Raw genomic sequence first — 7,679 nt, forward strand, 5'->3', positions numbered from 1 at the left:
CAGCTTGCCTAGGATCAAGGTAAGACTAAGTGGCCTATAGTTTCCCGGGTCCTCCTTCCTCCCTTTTTTGAAGATGGGAACCACATTGGCCCTCTTCCAGTCCACCGGTACCTCTCCAGAGCACCACGAGTGCCGTAAAGCCATGCCAGGGGACTTGCAATGACCTCAGCCAGTTCCTTTAGAACTCTAGGGTGGACATCGTCCAGTCCGGCTGACTTGAATACGTCCAGCCCCTCCAGAAGCTCCCTAACTAAATCCTCACTAACCCTTGGCCCAGGTGTGCCCCCCCCAGGGCCCGAGGGGGGCCCAGCAGGGAGGTTGCTGTTCTGGTCCCTACTTAGGAAGACGGAGGCAAAGAAATCATTAATTATGTTAGCTTTGTTGTCTGGTGTGATGACCAAATTTCCCAACACGTCCTGCAAGGGCTGCACATTACCCGGGACCTTCTTTTTACCTCCTATGTATTTAAAAAAGGACTTCTTATTTTCCTTAATCTGAGAAGCTAGTCCCAGTTCCATCTCTGCCTTGGCCTTCCTAACTACCCCCCTACATCCCCGAGAAACTGCAGAATAGCCCTCCCTGGTGATGACCCCTTCTTTCCATTGGGTGTAAGCCTCCTTTTTAGCAAGGAGATATTCCCGGATGCTTTTGGTGAGCCATGGAGGCTTGTGTGCTCTCTTGCTCCCTTTGATCCTTGTTGGGATTACCTTCCTTTGGGCTCGGAGGATCGTCTCCTTAAGGAGCGACCACTCTTCTTGGACACCTGGCTCCCCTCCCCCCCGGGACCTCAGTGCTTCTCCAACTATCCTCCTTAGCATGTTGAAGTTTGCCCTTCTAAAATCTACGGCCACTGCCTTACTGCATGCCTGTGCCACCTTGTGCTGGTTGAATTTCAGCAGGCGATGTTTAACTGAAACATGGTGGGATTCTACGCACAACTGGGCAGTAGACATTGAGGGGTAAAGATTATATAGATGAGACAGAGTGGGGAGAAAAGGCGGGGGTGTAGCTGTCTATGTTAAGGAGCCATACACATCTTCTGTCATCAAGGCAGGAGTGGAGGAGGGGAACACTGGGACATTGTGGGTCAGGATCCAGGGGGGCAGGGAGAAGGATTTGGTAGTGGGGGTCTACTACAGACCTCCTCACCAGGATGACAAGCTAGATGAGGTATTCTCCAAGCAGCTTTCAGATGCCATACAGGCGAGGGAGGCAGTGGTCATGGGGGACCTAAATTACCCGGATATCAGCTGGGAGGAAAAGGCGATCAAAACAAGCCGCTCAAGGAGGTTCTTACACTGTGCAGGACCTCCACCTTACCCAGATGGTATCCAGTCCCACCAGGGGTAGCGCCCTGCTAGACCTGGTCCTAGCAACAGGGGATGATCTCGTGGGGGACCTGAGGGTACACAGTAACCTGGGTGATAGTGACCACCACTTGGTAGAGTTCACTATCCAGTGAAGGGTGACAAAAATATCCAGTGATGCTAGAGTTTTAGAATTCAGAAGGGCTAACTTTACTAAATTTAGGAACCTAGTTGGTGAGGTGGCCGAACTCAACAGCATTGAGCTAATGGGTGTCCAAGAGGGTTGGACGTTTCTCAAGGGAGTGATCCTTGTAGCACAAAAGGAGTCTATCCCCTTATGCAGGAAAGGGGCTAAGGAGATAAAAAGCCCCCTTAGCTGAACTGGGAGCTTCTGGAAAGACTGGCGGCAAAGAAAGAGATATACAGGCAGTGGAAGCAGGGGGCAGCCACCAAGGAAGCATACACCACCCTGGCACACTATTGCAGGGAGTCAGTTAAGCAGGTCAAGGCAGGACTGGAGCTTAGGTTGTCTACAACAATCAAGGACAATAAAAAGTCCTTCTACAGATACATAGCAAGCAAAAAGAAGGCACAGAGTAGCATAGGGCCCCTGCAGGACAAATCAGGTCAGTTGGTGGTTGATGCAGACAAAAAGGCAGAACTCTTCAATGAGTTCTTCGTGTCAGTATTCCTTAATACTGACCAAGACAGTCCCCCCACCTTGAACATGGACAGATGTCCAAAAGGCACCAGACCAACAAAGGTTAGTGCTGATTTAGTTAAAGAGCACTTGAAAGGGCTGGATGGGTATAAGTCAGCTGGCCCAGATTACCTCCATTCATGGGTGCTGAAGGAATTGGCCAGTGTCATTGCTGAGCCACTGGCACAGCTGTTTGAGCTCTCATGGTGCTCCAGCCAGGTCTCTGAGGAAAAAGGCCAATGTGGTGCCCATTTTTAAGAAGGGGAGAAAGGAGGAGCCAGGTAACTTTAGGCCAGTCAGTCTTACTTCTATCCCTGGGAAAATACTAGAAAAAATCATCAAAGAGTATATTTGTGAAAGCCCAGCAGGGGAAACGATGCTGAATGGAAACCAGCATATGTTCATTGCAGGTAGATCCTGCCTGACAAACCTTATAGTCTTTTATGACCAGGTCACACACTGCCTTGACACAGGAGCGGAGGCCGATGTCATCTACCTGGATTTTAGGAAGGCCTTCGACACAGTTTCGCATCCTATTCTCATAGGGAAGCTAACTGGCTGTGGAGTGGATGCCTACACAGTCAGGTGGGTGGCTAACTGGCTTAGGGACCACAGCCAGGGAGTGGTGGTTGATGGGTCATTTTCAACCTGGAAAGAGGTGGGCAGTGGGGTCCCACAGGGTTTGGTCCTTGGGCCAGTATTATTTAATATCTTCATCAGTGATTTGGACAAGGGTGTGTTGAGCACCCTCTCCAAGTTCACAGATGATACCAAATTATGGGGCAAAGTTAATACATCAGAGGGCAAGGAGCAGTTACAGGCTGACCTAGAGAGGTTAGATCAATGGGTGGAACATAATAGGATGCAATTCAACAAAGATAAATGTAAGGTACTCCACCTAGGAAGGAGGAATCCCCAGTACACCTACAGGTTGGGGGATGTCCTCCTCAGCAGGTCAGAGGCTGAGAGAGATCTTGTAGTCATAGTTGACTCCAAGATGAACATGAGCCAGCAGTGCAACGAGGCCATCAACAAAGCCAATCGCACCTTGTCATGTATTAACAGATGCATTACCAACAGATTGCGGGAGACGATGCTCCCCTTCTATGCAGCCGCAGTTGGAGTACTGCATCCAGTTTTGGGCGCCGCACTTCAAGAGGGACACAGAGGATCTGGAAAGGGTTCAGAGGAGGGCCACTTGCATGATTAGTGGTCTCCATGAAAGACCCTATGAGGAGAGGCTGAGAGTTCTGGATCTCTTCAGCCTATACAAAAGACAGCTGAGGGGTGATGTTGTGGCCATCTATAAATTTATTAGGGGAGAACAGGAGGGGATTGGGCATGTGCTGTTCACCAGAGTGTCTCAGGGAGTAACTAGGAATAATGGGTGCAAAGTAGTGGAGAGTAGATTTAGGTTAGACATTAGGAAGAAATTTTTTACAATAAGGGCGACCAGAGTCTGGAATGGGCTTCCAAGAGAGGTGGTGCTGTCACCTAACTTGGAGGTCTTCAAGAGGAGGCTTGACAGTCACTTGGTTGGGGTCATCTGACCTCAGTCCTCTTTCCTGCCAGGGGTGGGGAGTTGGACACGATGATCCATTGGGTCCCTTCCAACTCTATAATCTATGAATCTATGAATCTTCATAGGTTCTGACTCCTCTTTTAAATCTCAAGCTCCATTCTCAGCCACAAAATCTCTTGATGCTGAGTAACAATATCCCTGGGCTCAGTTTCTCCTCTCTCCAAACAGTTCCTGCATGATAAAATGTTTATTTTATATGGGTATGGAGATGGTCTCATGCTTAGCCATGGTCATTACACTTCACATGGTCTTTAGTTCTCAAAGTGTCAAGCGCTGAAGATTACTGGGTGCATCTACATGAGATGCTTCAAGCGCAGTAGATTAATTCTACTGTCCATTAGCACAGCAGCAAAACCCATGCTAATGTAAATTAGTCCATTGCGCATTAGAATTAGTCTACTGCACATTAGCAACATCTAAAATGTGTACACCAGTTACTGTTTAGTGCCTGTTATTATAGGTACTAAACTAAATGCGCAGTAACCACTATGCATTAATGCATGTGTAGACATGTACACTGAGATTTATCTTTCTGGATATTTATTTATGAGAAGACACTAAACAGTGATTCTTAACCAGAGTGCCTCAACACTCTGGGGTGCCTTGAGCTCTTTTCAAAGATGCTGAAGGATGCCACACAATGTTAGTATTGTTCGATATGCAAACATAATATACATGATAACGCCAGAGAGTTCAAATAGGAATCTATGTAGTGTTAAAAACATTCTGACCTTTTGTGGTCTTTCTGAGTTCTTTGCAACAGGACAATTGCTCAATTATAGTAAAAAAAGAAAAGAAAGCTAAGAGCTGGCATTTTCCAACAGGTGTCTTCAGTCTGTCAAAGGGATCTTTGAGGCTTAACATGTTGAGAATCACTGTATTAGAGGTACCCAAAAATTGTAACTTTGAAGTGTTATTCTTTAGTCATACAAAAAAGGTCCTGAAAAAATAGCTGGAGCAGATGACAAGGAGTATAGTTTAGTTCTTAAAAGAGCCACATTTTTTGCAACAGTTTTCAACTGCTGTGGTAGTTTTGAATCAATATATATTTCTTCCCCTACTATTAGTGGAAAGATAATTTAAAATTCCACTTTCAGTCAGTGCTCTACAAAGGAAATGTTTTCTAAATTCCTATGTTTAACTTCATATTTGAAAAAATAAAAGCACAGATTTAAAATATGGTACATAAAGGCACCCTGGTCTACATTTGAACTGTCATATGCAGGAGGTACTGGCTGTGAACATCAAAATGGGGTTGAGTGCTCAGGTGTGAAACTAGTGCTCTGAGACACTTGGGATGCCTGTAGATGCATGGGGAAGCTGCTCTGACTTGCTGTAATCACAGTGCATCAGAGCAGACTCGATTAATCTGCTCAGTATTCTGCTCAATTATTTGTGTCTACTGGAACGTGCTAATTAGCATGCCTCCAGCAGCCTCCAGCATGCTTCAAAATGGCAGTGGGGGCGCTTTAACTAAAGCTTGTTGGATGAGCTTTAGTTAAAGTGCTCCCATCAACATTTTGAATGTAGAGATGCTGATATACAAGACGCCCTGGGTGCTTTAATTAGAGCAGCTCCAAGAGGTGTATATTGGCTCCAAGAACCACTCTAATTAAAGCGTCCCCCCATCACCCTGGAGCACATGTAAAAATGTTCTTGGAGCCTGACGCTTCATTTTTGTTCCATAAGGCTTATGCTAGCAGAATTCTATTCATTTTCAACAGATAAAACTGGTGTAAGGGAGTGGAGAACCAAGATGCCACTTTTTTCAGTTTGGGACTTCAAAGTAAAAGCATGTGTCCTTCATCAAATTGTAGTTAAATGAACTGCATGCTCTACTTTTGGAAGTACTTGGCTCTAAAAAAAATTGCATTTCAAAACTCTTGTCAACTAGCTGATTACTAGTTAAAAATGTTGTTTATATTTTTTCCACAAATATACGTATTCATTTGAGAACATACAAAAGTGTATGTATTACAGAATAATAAACTACAGACAGATCAAATAAAAAATCAAGAATATACAAAGCAAAATCCCATACAGCTACTGCACATCACCCACCCCACAAAACTTTTCTTTGGTTCTCACTTACATGGCTTTTAGGCATCCATATCACAAAACACAATCCTATTCCACGCTGTACAACTGTCACCAAGTTGCACGGACATCTGTACGTCTTATATCTTCTAAATATTCTCATAAATGCTTCACGGAGGTATCTACTGTCTTTTATGCTTGGTTTCAATCCTAATCCATCTGGGAATCTATAAATATTGTGTAAGTCCCTAAATCACTAATCAGAGCAAAACTGTGATTAACGAAGAAGAGGAGGCCCCACCAAGCTGTTAGCCTAATTGTTAAGACATTTGCCCAGGAAGTAGGACCTGGCAAAGTTCCAAGGCCTTCAAAGTCAGATGGAGTCTGAAGCCACATCTCATTTCCCAACAAAATGCCTGTGATGCACTTGGGGGTGCCTTTGCATCTTCAGGGGTATCTTTCAGTACCAAACCCTTCTCTGCTGTCTGCTGCTTGACCACTGAGAACAAGATGAGATGTGCCAGGAATCAACTCCTTGTCTCAGGGTCCCTCAGCTGCACCTGCATTTCTTGGGCCTTGCTAGCTCTTAGCAGAGGAGATTTTTCTAGTTTTAGAAATGTACCCTTTTGTCTGGTTGTGCTAGGAACTGGATATCTCCCTCACAGAAAAGATCTGTCTGTATGGTCAAATGCTCTGAAATCACGCTTACACAGACAATAAGTAAACTATAAGAAACAGCAACACAGCTTTTTGGAGAAAGGAGAAATCACAGAAATCAGTAACAATATGTTGAATACAGACAAAGCTACAGGACAAAACAGAAGGCCAGTTATTTGCATACTTCTTTCACTGAATTCTTAGAAAACATATATTATGCCTATACCTGTTTATCAGACCAGAAGTCTTTTCTGATCCCATTACATTTAGGAAATGTTTATATCCTTTGTGCTTAATCCAATACCCCATGATTTATTATCAGACATCTATAGTTTCTCACTTTTCTCCAACTGTGATAAGTATTGGTCTTAGAAAAGACTGCTTCTAGGCATCAGCCTTACTATAGGCTTCCCTTTTGGTGTGCAAACCATCATTGTCTGTTTGCTGAGGGACCTGGACTCAGTAAGCATCCTTGTGGGAGGCCACTGTGAACAACCATCTTGGATACAAATTCTCAGTGGGTGAGTATACACACACAATTAATTCAAAGCAATGAACTCCAGAGCAGTTTGGGCTGTAATAAACTATTCCTGGGAGCAGCGTCTACATGTGTCCCTGGAACAGCAGCATTTTGAGCTGGGGCAGACCAGTTTACATCAAGGCTGCTCCTGTTCTGCTCTGCTTCAGGCTCCAGGTGATGGCGTCGGGTGGTGGGGGGTGATGGCATAGGGTGGTGGAGCATGAGGGTGCTGGAAGTGTGGAATCGTGTAGCTAGACAGCAGGCAGGAGTCTGGCTCCCTGTTGGCTGGGCTGACTGCACAATTTACACTTGTGGTCAGTGTCTATGCTAAGTGTTTAAACACAGTTAATTACTTTGTGGTAAGATAATACTGTCCCAGACTGTACTATCTTACAGCAGTGTTAATTAGTTTACCCTGGCCTAAATTTAGAATGGGCTTCCAAGGGTGGTGGTGCTCTCCCCAACCTTGGGGGTCTTTAAGAAAAGGCTGGATAGGCATCTGGCTGGGGTCATCTGACCCAAACACTCTTTCCTGCCTAGGCAGGGGGTTGGACTCGATGATCTGTTGAGGTCCCTTCTGACCCTAGCATCTATGAATCTATAATAGCATCACACATGTAGATGAGGATGCTTTATTCCACAACTAATTAGTGTACTCCACAGTAAAGTGCACACGTAGATGCGGCCACTGATTATTTATTTCGGCCATTAAGACTTTGTTCCTCTTCCAGGTGAGAATAGCTTCTGTTCTACCTAAGGCCTAATCAGCTGTCACTTGACTGATCAACAAGAGTCCTTTATAAAATAAAAAATTACATTCCCATCAAATATCATGATTCTTACAACAAAACAAAGGTGAAATGAAGCACAGCTTAA

Source organism: Gavialis gangeticus, unplaced genomic scaffold (assembly GCF_001723915.1).
Source record: "Gavialis gangeticus isolate Ggan-Ray unplaced genomic scaffold, GavGan_comp1, whole genome shotgun sequence".
In the NCBI taxonomy this organism is placed as follows: Eukaryota; Metazoa; Chordata; order Crocodylia; family Gavialidae; genus Gavialis; species Gavialis gangeticus.